This window comes from Mesoplodon mirus, assembly GCF_964341445.2.
Source record: "Mesoplodon mirus genome assembly, chromosome: X".
Taxonomy (NCBI): Eukaryota; Metazoa; Chordata; class Mammalia; order Artiodactyla; family Ziphiidae; genus Mesoplodon; species Mesoplodon mirus.
The window spans coordinates 49,999,016-50,011,636 of NC_138981.1; the positions used below are offsets into that span (position 1 = coordinate 49,999,016).

At 37.6% G+C, this 12,621-nt stretch overlaps 1 protein-coding gene across 6 annotated transcripts in view; it reads left to right on the top strand.

The window, feature by feature from the left end:
- Positions 1-12,621, top strand: part of KLF8 (KLF transcription factor 8) — a 314,604-nt gene that overhangs the window by 75,879 nt on the left and 226,104 nt on the right. The window contains exon 3 of one of the 6 annotated variants that reach the window (XR_014292510.1): positions 5,124-5,460. The exons of the other annotated variants lie outside the window; for them this stretch is intronic. The gene's annotated coding sequence lies outside the window, so the exon portion shown is untranslated. Of the gene's footprint in view, positions 1-5,123; positions 5,461-12,621 lie in introns of those variants that run through there. 6 annotated transcript variants of the gene reach the window in all.

Below are 12,621 nucleotides of genomic sequence, written 5' to 3' on the forward strand. Positions count from 1 at the left end.
AAATGTCTAACTTTTGCAAATTTTACACAAAGTAGAATAAGGTGAAAACATTGTTTTCAAAGTTTTGGAATGGGTTTTACAAACGAGGAGACCTTAAGATCAAATTTAATTAGCTATATAGGAAGTCTACATTTGATCACTGGCAACTATGGCTTTCATATTTCTACCTTCATAACCACAAAGAAAAAGGAAACTCTTCCCCTTTAGCTCTAATTAGAAAAGTATAGTTGGATGATGGGTCAACTCTGGATATATGTTCATCCCTATACAATCAGGAGTTATTGATTGAGGAGTAGGGCATCATGACTAATAGTCCCAACCAGAACCAAATGCTTTCATTAGAGAAATATTTTTAAAAATGAAATACTGTTGGGCTTCCCTGGTGGCACAGTGGTTGAGAGTCCACCTGCCAATGCAGGGGATACGGGTTCATGCCCTGGTCCAGGAAGATCACACATGCTGTTGAGCGGCTAGGCCTGTGAGCCATGGCCTCTGATCCTGCGTGTCTGGCGACTGTGCTCCGCAACGGGAGAGGCCACAACAGTGAGAGGCCCGTGTACCACAAAAAAAAAAAAAAAAAAGAAATACTATTGAATACACTATATTATATCTACTAATTTACCAGATAATATATCATAAACACCTTTCATGCCAATAAATATATATTCACTGATAGATATATCAACAATTCTCCATAGGGTAATGTACAGGTAAATGATCTATGCACCTTGCAAAAAGTTCCATTCATGTTTCCATTATATATCCTGTGCTTGAAAACAACTGGATTATATCATTTTTAATGACTCCATACTATTCCATTGCCTGAGTGTGCTAAGATGTACTTAAGTTTTATTTATTTACTTATTTATTTAACATCTTCATTTGAGTATAATTGCTTTACAATGGTTTGTTAGTTTCTGCTTTTTAAAAAGGTGAATCATTTAAAAGTTTTTATTATAACATTAATACATTAACCTTGTAAGGTTTAAAAACACAATTAGGTTTTCAATTTTATGAAAAATAACAATACGTTGTTGAATACTTGTCTACTTCTTCTTTATGGAAAATGCCTAGGAGTGGTACTTTTTGGATCAAAGTTTGTGCATTTATTATGGCTTTAAAAAATTATTATTTTGGGGGTATAGTTGTTTTACAATGTTGTTTTTGTTTCTACTGTAGAGTGTAGTGAAGTAGAATTCCCTGTGCTATATAGCAGGTTCTCATTAGTTATCTATTTTATACGTATTAGAGTATATATGTCAGTCCCAATCTCTCAATTCACCTTACCTCCACGTCCTCTCTTGGTGTCCATATGTTTGTTCTCTGGATCTGAGTCTCCATTTCAGCCTTGCAAACTGGTAAATTTGTATCATTTTACTAGTTTCCACATATATGCATTAATATATGATATTTGCTTTTCTCTTTCTGACTTACTTCACTCTGTGTGAGAGTCTCTAGATCCATCCACGTCTCTACAAATGACCCAATTTTGTTCCTTTTTATGGCTGAGTAATATTCCATTGTATATATGTACCACATCTTCTTTATCCTTTTGTCTGTCAATGGACATTTAGGTTGCTCTTGTAAATCTTGCTGCAATGAATATGGGGGTGCCTGTGTCTCTTTTTTTTAAACATCTTTATTGAAGTATAATTGCTTTAAAATCTTGGTGCAGTTTCTGCTGTATAAGAATGTGAATCAGCTATACATATGTATATATATCCCCATATTCTCCTCCCTCTTGTGTATCCCACCCACCCTCCCAATCGCAACCCTCTAGGTGGTCACAAATCACTGAGCTGATTTCCCTGTTCTATGAGGCTGCTTCCCACTAGCTATCTATTTTACATTTGTTAGTGTATATATGTCAATGTTACTGTCTCACTTCGTCCCAGATTACCATTCTCACCCCATGTCCTCAAGTCCATTCTCTATGTCTGCATCTTTATTCCTGTCCTGCCCATAGGTTCTTCAAAAGCTTTTTTTTTTTTTAGATTCCATATATATGTGATAACATACTGTATTTGTTTTTCTCTTTCTGACTAACTGCACTCAGTATGACAGTCTCTCAGTCCATCCACCTCATTACAAATAACTCAATTTTGTTTCATTTTATGGCTGACTAATATTCCAATTTATATATGTGCCACATCTTCTTTATCCATTGATCAGTTGATGGACACTTAGGTTGTATCCATATTCTGGCTATTGTAAATAGTGCTGCAGTGAGCATTGTGGTACATGACTCTTTTTAAATTATGATTCTCTTAGGGTATATGCCTAGAAGTGGGACTGCTGAGTTGTATAGTAATTCTATTTTCAGTTTCATAAGGAACATCCATACTATTCTCCATAGCGCCAGTATCAATTTACATTCCCACCAGCACTGCAGGAGTGTTCCCTCTTCTCCACATCCTCTCCAGCACTTATTGTTTGTAGATTTTCTTAAGATGCCCATTCTAACTGGTGTGAGGTGATAATTCATTGGAGCTTTGATTTGCATTTCTCTAATAATTAGTGATGTTGAGCATCTTTCCATGTGCCACTTGGCCACCTGTATGTCTTCTTTGGAGAAATGTCTATTTAGGTCTTACTTTTTTAAAAAACATATTTACTGGAGTATAATTGCTTTACAATGGTGTGTTAGTTTCTGCTTTATAAAAACATGAATCAGCTTTACACATACATATATCCCCATATCTCCTCTGTCTTAGGTCTCCCTCTCAACCCTCCCTATCCCACCCCTCTAAGTGGTCACAAAACACCAAGCTGATCTACCTGTGCTATGCGGCTGCTTCCCACTAGCTATCTACTTTACATTTGGTAGTATATATAAGTCCATGGCACTCTCTCACTTCATCCCAACTTACCCTTCTTCCTCCCTGTGTCCTCAAGTCCATTCTTTACATCTGTGTCTTTATTCCTGTCCTGCCCCTAATTTCTTCATAAGCTTTTTTTTTTTTAGGTTCCATACATATGTGTCAGCATATGGTATTTGTTTTTCTCTTTCTGACATACTTCATTCTGTATGACAGACACTAGTCCCATGCACTTCACTACAAATAACTCAATTTCGTTTCTTTTTATGCCTGAGTAATATTCCATTGTATATATGTGCCACATCATCTTCCAACTATTCTTTTTTAGATATTTACATTTATTTATTTTATGTATTCTTTTAAAGATACATAAAATACAGTAAGTTACTTTAAATTTTGTAAAGGGCAAAAGGAAGAAAATATTTTTTAATAAATTTATTTATTTATTTTTGGATGTGTTGGGTCTTTGTTGCCGCATGCGAGCATTCTCTAGTTGTGGAAAGTGGGGGCTACTCTTCGTTGTGGTGTGCAGGGTTCTCATTGTGGTGGCTTCTCTTGGTGCAGAGAATGGGCTGTAGGTGCGTGAGCTTCAGTCGTTGTGGCTCGTGTGCTCTAGAGTGCAGACTCAGTAGTTGTGATGCACAGGCTTAGTTGCTCTGCAGCATGTGGGATCTTCATGGACCAGGGCTTGAACCCATGTCCCCTGCATTGGAAGGCAGATTCTTAACCACTGCCCCACCAGGGAAGTCCCCTCACTTTTTTAAATTCAAACAGAAAGTCACAAAATTATAATCATCCGCATCAGTTCACTCAGTCTCATGTAATTAATTTTCTTTTCATCTTGATCTTTTTTTTAGCACTTTTATGAGTTCATCAGTTTCCCATTTGAGTTATGAAAATGCTTATTCATTCAGTTCAGCAGTATAGTCAGTTACCAGAAACCTGTACTTGTCAGAGTCTTTGACATGAATTCCTTGAAGATGAAATCCTTTTATAGGAACATATTTGCAAAAACATCAGAGTACACCCAGAACTGTCTGTAAATGACAAAAGACTTAAAAATGACCACGCTTAAAGATTTCATGAAAGTTCATAATAATGCAATTGACAAGGAAATTTAGTTATTTCTGAGATATACATTTTAAAGTAATAACTAGAATTGTGACTTATAACATTATAGCAGAACATATAAGATTTTTAGATATTCCATGTAATGTCTGAAACATTTATATTAACATATTTCCATAAAAACAACCCAAAGAAAGTTTAGTATTAGTTGTTTTGTTTGTTTGTTTGTTTATACTGCATGTTCTGATTAGTCATCAATTTTATACACATCAGTGTGTACATGTAAATCCCATTCGCCCAATTCAGCACACCACCATCCCCAACCCACCGCAATTTTCTCCCATTGGTGTCCATACATTTGTTCTCTACACCTGTGTCTCAACATCTGCCCTGAAAACTGGTTCATCTATACCATTTTTCTAGGTTCCACATACATGCATTAATATATGGTATTTGTTTTTCTCTTTCTGACTTACTTAACTCTGTAAGACAGTCTCTAGATCCATGCATGTCTCAACATATGACTCAATTTCGTTCCTTTTTATGGTTGAGTAATATTCCATTATATATATATATATGCCACAACTTCTCTATCCACTTGTCTGTTGATGGGCATTTAGGTTGCTTCCATGACCTGGCTATTGTAAACAGTGCTGCAATGAACATTGGGATGCATGTGTCTTTTTGAATTATGGTTTTCTCTGTGAATAGGCTCAGTAGTGAAATTGCTGCATCATATGTTAATTCTATTTTTAGTTTTTTAAGGAAGTGCATACTGTTCTCCATGGTGGCTGTATCAATTTACATTCCCACCAACAGTGCAAGAGGGTTCCCTTTTCTCCACACCCTCTCCAACATTTGTTGTTTGTAGATTTTCTAATGGTGAACATTCTAACTTGTGTGAGATGATACCTCATTGTAGTTTTGATTTGCATTTCTCTAATGAATAGTGATGTTGAGCAGCTTTTCATGTGCTTCTTGGCCATCTATCTGTCTTCTTTGGAGAAATTCCTATTTAGGTCTTCTGCCATTTTTAGATTCAGTTGTTTTCTTCTTTAATATTGAGCTGCATGAGCTGTCTATATATATTGGAGATTAATCCTTTGTCCTTTTCATTCGTTTGCAAATATTTTCTCCCATTCTGAGGGTTGTCTTTTCGTCTTGTCTATGGTTTCCTTTGCTGTGCAAAAGCTTTGAAGTTTCATTATGTGCATTTTTTTTTTTTTTTTTTTGCAGTACATGGGACTCTCACAGTTGTGGTGCACAGGCTCCGGACGCACAGGCTCAGCAGCCATGGCTCATGGGCCTAGCCACTCCACAGCATGTGGGATCTTCCCGGACCAGGACACAAACCCATGTCCCCTGCATTGGCAGGCAGACTCTCAACCACTACGCCACCATGGAAGCCCCCGTTTTTTTATTTTTGTTTTTATTTTCATTACTCTAGGAGGTGGATCAAAAAAGATCTTGTTGTGATTTATGTCAAAGAGCATTCTTCCTATGTTTTCCCTTAAGAGTTTTTTATTGTCCCATCTTACATTTAGGTCTTCAATAAATTTGGAATTTATTTTTGTGTATGGTGTTAGGGAGTGTTCTAATTTCATTCTTTTACGTGAAGCTGTCCAATTTTCCCAGCACCACTTATTGAAGTGACTGTCTTTTCTCCATTGTATATCTTTACCTCTGTAGTCATAGATTAGTTGACCATAGGTGTGTGGTTTTTCTCTGGGCTTTCTATCTTGTTTCATTGATCTATGTTTCTGTTTTTGTGACAGTACCAGGTTGTGTTGATTACTGTACATTTGTAGTATAGTCTGAAGACCGGGAGTCTGATTTGTCCAGCTCCGATATTTTCCCTCAAGACTGCTTTGGCTATTCTGGGTTTTTTGTGCCTCCATACAAATTTTAAGATGATTTGTTCTATTTCCGTAAAAAATTCAGTTGATAATTTGATAGGGATTGCATTGAGTCTGTAGATTGCTTTGAGGAGTATAGTCATTTTCACAATATTGATTCTTCCAATCCAAGAACATGGTATATCTCTCCATCTGTTAGTATCACGTTTAATTTCTTTCATCACTGTCTTATAGTTTTCTGCATACAGGTCTTTTGTCTCCCTGGGTAGGTTTATTCCTAGGTGTATTATTCTTTTTGTTGAAATGGTAAATGAGAGTGTTTCCTTAATTTCTCTTTCAGAATTTTCATCATTAATATGTAGGAATGCAAGAGATTTCTGTGCATTAATTTTGTATCCTGCAACTTTACCAAATTCATTTATTAGCTCTAGTACATTTCTGGTGGCATTTTTTTAGGATTCTTTATGTATAATAGCATATACTATAGTCAAAAACTTCCCTAACATGGGAAAGGAAATAGGCACCCAAGTCCAGAAAGCATGGAGAGTCCCATACAGGATAAATGCAAGGAGAAACATGCCAAGAAACATAGTAATTAAATTGGCAAAAATTAAAGACAATGAACAATTATTGAAAGCAGCAAGGGAAAAATGAGAAATAACATACAAGGGAACTCCCATAAGGTTAACAGCTGATTTCTCAGCAGAAACTCTACAAGCCAGAAGGGAGTGGCATGATATACTTCAAGTGATGAAAGGGAAGAAACTACAACCAAGATTACCCTACCCGGCAAGGATCTCATTCAGATTCAAAGGAGAAATCAAAAGTTTTATAGACAAGCAAAAGCTAAGCGAATACAGCACCACCAAACCAGATCTACAACAAATGCTAAAGCAACTTCTCTAAGTGGGAAACACAAGAGAAGAAAAGGACGTATAAAAACAAACCCAAAACAATTAGGAAAAAGGTAATAGTAACATACATACTGATAATTACCCTAAACGTGAATGGAGTAAATGCTCCAAGCAAAAGACACCAGCCTGCTGAATGGATACAAAAACAAGACCCATATATGTGCTGTCTACTAGAGACCCACTTCAGACCTAGGTAAACACACAGACTGAAAGTGAGGAGATGGAAAAAGGTGTTCCATTCAAATGGAAATCATAAGAAAGCTGGAGTAGGTATACTCATATCAGATAAAATAGACATTATAATAAAGAATGTCAGAAAAGACAAGGAAGGACACTACATAATGATCAGGGTATCAATCCAAGAAGAAGATATAACAATTATAAATATATATGCACCCAACATAGGAGCACCTCAACATATAAGGCAACTGCTAGCAGCTATAAAAGAGGAGCTCATAAGTAACACAAAAATAGTGAGGGATTTTAATACCTCACTTACACCAATGGACAGATCATCTAAAATGAAAATAAATAAGAAAAAAAGCTTTACATTACATAATACACCAGATAGATTTAATTGATATTTATAGGTCATTCCAACCAAAAGCAGCAGATTACACTTTCTTCTCAAGTGTGCATGGAACATTCTCCATAGATCACATCTTCGGTCACAAATCAAGCCTCAGTACATTTAAGAAAATTGAAATCATATCAAGGATCTTTTGTGACCACAATGGTATGAGATTAGAAATGAATTACAAGGGAAGAAAACGTAAAAAACACAAACACATGGAGGCTAAACAATACATTACTAAATATCCAAGAGATCACTGAAGAAATCAAAGAGGAAATCAGAAAATACCTAGAGACAAATGACAATGAAAACACGACGATCCAAAACCTATGGAATGCAGCAAAAGCAGGTCTACGACGGAAGGTTATAGCTATACAAGCCTACCTCAAGAAACAAGAAAAATCTCAAGTAAACAATCTAACCTTACACCTAAAGGAACTAGAGAAAGAAGAACAAACACAACCCAAAGTTAGCAGAAGGAAACAAATCATCAAGGTCAGAGCAGAAATAAATGAAATAGAAACAAAAAAAACCAATAACAAAGATCAATAAAACTAAAAGCTGGTTCTTTGAGAAGATAAACAAAATTGATAAAGCATTACCCAGACTCATCAAGAAAAAGAGGGAGAGTACTCAAATCAATAAAATTAGAAATGAAAAAGGAGAAATTACAACAGAGCCCACAGAAATGAAAAGCATCCTAAGAGACTACTACAAGCAACTCTATGCCAATAAAATGGACAACCTGGAAGAAATGGACAAATTCTTAGAAATTTATAACATTCCAAGACTGAACCAGGAGGAAACAGAAAATATGAACAGACAAATCACAAGTAATGACATTGAAACTGTGATTAAAATTCTACCAACAAACAAAAGCCAGAGACAGTAGAAGATGGTGAAATAGTAGGATGTGGAGATTACCTTCCTCCCCACAGATACATCAGCAATACATCTACACGTGGAACTGCTCCTATGGAACACCCACTGAATGCTGGCAGAAGACCTCAAGCCTCCTAAAAGGCAAGAAACTCCCCCACGTACCTGGGAAGGGCAAAAGAAAAAAGAAAAAATCAGAGACAAAAGAATAGAGATGGAACCTGCACCAGTGGGAGGGAACTGTGAAGGAGGAAAGGTTTCCACACACTAGGAAGCCCCTTCACGGGCAGAGACTGCGGGTGGCAGAGGGGAAAGCTTCCGAGTCACAGAGGAGAGTGCAGCAAGAGGGGTGTGGAGGGCAAAGCAGAGAGATTCCTACACAGAGGATCGGTGCCAACAAGCACTCACCAGCACAAGAGGCTTCTCTGCTCAGCTGCCGGGACAGGCAGGGATTGGGAGCTGAGGCTTGGTCTTCGGAGATTAGATCCCAGGCAGACGACAGGGTTTGGTGGCATGAATGCAGCCTGAAGGGGTTATTGTTCCACGGCTAGTCAGGAGGGGGTCCGGGAAAAGCCTGGAGCTGCCGAAGAGACAAGACACTTTTATTGCCTCTTTGTTTCCTGGTGCACAAGGAGAGAGGATTAAGACAACTGCTGAAAGGAGCTCCAGAGACGGGAATGAGCCGTGTCTACCACACCAGATCCCAGAGGTGGGCATGAGACACTAAGGCTGCTGCTGCAGCCACCAAGAGCCTGTATGTGAGCACAGGTAACTATCCCCTCCTCCCCTTCTGGGAGCCTATGCAGCCCGCCATTGCCAGGGTCCCGTGACCCAGGGACAACTGCCCTAGGAGAACGCATGGCACGGCTCAGGCTGCTGCAACTTCAAGCCAGCCTCTGCCACCACAGGCTCACCCCGCATCCATACTTCTCCCTCCCCCCAGCCTGAGTGAGCCAGAGGCCCCGAATCAGCAGCTCCTTTAACCCTCTCCTGTCTGAGGGAAGAACAGGCGCCCTCAGGCGACCTACACAAAGAGGCAGGGCCAAATCCAAACCTGAACCCCAGGAGCTGTGTGAACAAAGAAGAGAAAGAGAAATTTCTCCCAGCAGCCTCAGAAGCAGCGGATTAAAGCTTCAAAATCAACTTGATATGACCTACATCTGTGGAATAACTAAAGAGACAATGAATCATCCCAATTTTGAGTAGGTGGACTTTGGGGGCAAGATAGATTATTTTTTCCCCTTTTCCTCTTTTGGTGAGTGTGTATGTGTATGCTTCTCTGTGAGATTTTCTCTGTATAGCTTTGCTTTCACCATTTATCCTAGAGTTCTTTCCATCTTTTTTTTCTGATTTTGTAAGTTTTTTTCTTAATATTTATTTTTTATTTTAATAACTTTATTTTATTTTACCTTACTTTATTTTATTTTATCCTCTTTCTCTCTTTCTTTCTTTCTTTCCTTCTTTTTTTCCTCCCTTTTATTCTGAGCCACGTGGAGTACAGTCTCTTGGTGCTCCAGCCAGGCATCAGGGCTGTGCCACTGAGGTGTGAGAGCCAACTTCAGGACACTGGTCCACAAGAGACTTCCAGCTCCACATAATATTAAACAGCGAAAATCTCTCAGAGATCTCCATTTCAACACAAACACCCAGCTTCATGCAACGACCAGAAAGATACAGTGCTGGACACCATATGCCAAACAACTAGCAAGACAGGAAAACAGCCCCATCCATTAGCAGTGATGCTGCCTAAAATCATAATAAGGCCACAGACATCCCAAAACACACCACCAGAAGTAGACCTGCCAACAAGAAAGAAAATATCCAGCTTCATCCACCAGAACACACGCACTAGTTCCCTCCACCAAGAAATATACATAACCCACTGAACCAAACTTAGCCACTGGGGACAGACACCAAAAACAACAGGAACTTCGAACCTGCAGCCTGAGAAACGGAGACCCCAAACACAGTAAGATAAGCAAAATGAAAACACAGAAAAACACACAGCAGATGAAGGAGCAAGGTAAAAACACAGCAGACCTAACAAATGAAGAGGAAGTAGGCAGTCTACCTGAAAAAGAATTCAGAATAATGATAGTAAGGATGATCCAAAATCTTGGAAATAAAATAGAGAAGATGCAAGAAATATTTAACAAGGACCTAGAAGAACTAAAGAGGAAGCAAGCAATGATGAACAACACAATAAATTAAATTTAAAAATACTCTAGAAGGGATCAATAGCAGAATACCTGAGGAAGAAGAACGGATAAGTGACCTGGAACATAATATAGTGGAAATAACTACTGCAGAGCAGAATAAAGAAAAAAAAAAGAATTAAAAGAACTGAGGACAGTCTCAGAGACTTCTGGGACAATATTAAACGCAACAACATTCAAAGTATAGAAGAAGAAGAGGAAGAGAAAGGGACTGAGAAAATATTTGAAGAGATTATAGATGAAAACTTACCTAATATGGGAAAGGAAATAGTTATTCAAGTCCAGGAAGCACAGAGAGTCCCATACAGGATAAATCCATGGAGAAACACACCAAGAAACATATTAATCAAACTATCAAAAATTAAATACAAAGTAAACATATTAAAAGCACAAGGGAAAAACAACAAATAACACACAAGGGAATCCCCATAAGGTTAACAGCTGATCTTTCAGCAGAAATTCTTCAAGCCAGAAGGGAGTGGTAGGACATATTTAAAGTGATGAAGGAGAAAAACATTCAACTAAGATTACTCTACCCACCAAGGATCTCTTTCAGATTTGTTGGGGAAATTAAAATCTTTACAGACAAGCAAAAACTGAGAGTTCAGCACCACGAAACCAGCTTTACAACAAGTGCAAAAGGAACTTCTCTACAGAAGAAACACAAGAGAAGGAAAAGAACTACAATAACAAACTCAAAACAATTGAGAAAATAGGAAGAGAAACATACATATCGATAATTACCTTAAATGTAAATGGATTAAATGCTCCCACCAAAAGACAAAGACTGACTGAATGGAAACAAAAATGAGACCCATATATATGCTGTATACAAGAAACCCACGTCGGACCTATGGACACAAACAAACTGAAAGTGAGGGGATGGTAAAAGATATTCCATGCAAATGGAAATCAGAAGAAAGCTGGTGTAGCAATTCTCATATCAGACAAAATAGTATTTAAAATAAAGACTATTACAAGAGACAAAGAAGGACACTACATAATGATCAAGAGATTGACCCAAGAAGAAGATATGACAATTGTAAATATTTATGCACCCAACATAGGAGCACCTCAATACATAAGGCACATACTAACAGCCATAAAAGGGGAAGTCAACAGTAACACTATCATAGTAGGGGACTTTAACACCCCACATTCACCAATGGACAGATCATCCAAAATGAAAATAAATAAGGAATCAAAAGTTTTAAATGATACATTAAACAAGACGGACTTAATTGATATTTATAGGACATTCCTTCTAAAAACAACAGAATACACATTTTTCTCAAGTGCTCATGGAACATTCTCCAGGATAGATCATATCTTAGGTCACAAATCCAGCCTTGGTAAATTTAAGAACATTGAAATTGTATCAAGTATCTTTTCTGACCACAATGTTATGAAACTAGATACCAATTACAGGAAAAGATGTGTAAAAAATACAAACACATGGAGGCTCAACAATAAACTTCTTACTAACGAAGTGATCACTGAAGAAATCAAAGAGGAAATCAAAAAATACCTAGAAACAAATGACAATGGAGACAAGATGAGCCAAAACCTATGGGATGCAGCAAAAGAAATTCTAAGAGGGAAGCTTAAAGCAATACAATCCTACCTTAAGAAACAGGAAACATCTAGAATAAAGAATCTAAACTTGCACCTAAAGCAATTAGAGAAAGAAGAACAAAAAACCCCCAAAGTTAGCAGAAGGAAAGAAATCATAAAGATCAGATCAGAAATAAATGAAAAAGAAATGAAGGAAACGATAGCAAAGATCAATAAAACTAAAAGATGGTTCTTTAAGAAGATAAAAAAATTGATAAACCATTAGCCAGACTCATCAAGAAAAAAAGGGAGAAGACTCAAATCAATAGAATTAGAAATGAAAAAGGAGAAGTAACAACTGACAATGCAGAAATACAAAGGATCATGAGAGATAACGACAAGCCAATAAAATGGACAACCTGGAAGAAATGGACAAATTCTTAGAAATGCACAACCTGCCGAGACTGAATCAGGAAGAAATAGAAAATATGAACAGACAAATTGGAACCACTGAAATTGAAACTGTGATTGAAAATCTTCGAACAAACAAAAGCTCAGGACTAGATGGCTTTACAGGCGAATTCCCTCACACATTTAGAGAAGAGCTAACACCTATCATTCTCACACTCTTCCAAAATATAGCAGAAGGAGGAACACGCCCAGATGCATTGTATGAGGCCACCATCACCCTGATACCAAAACCAGACAAATTTATCACAAAGAAAGAAAACTACAGGCCAA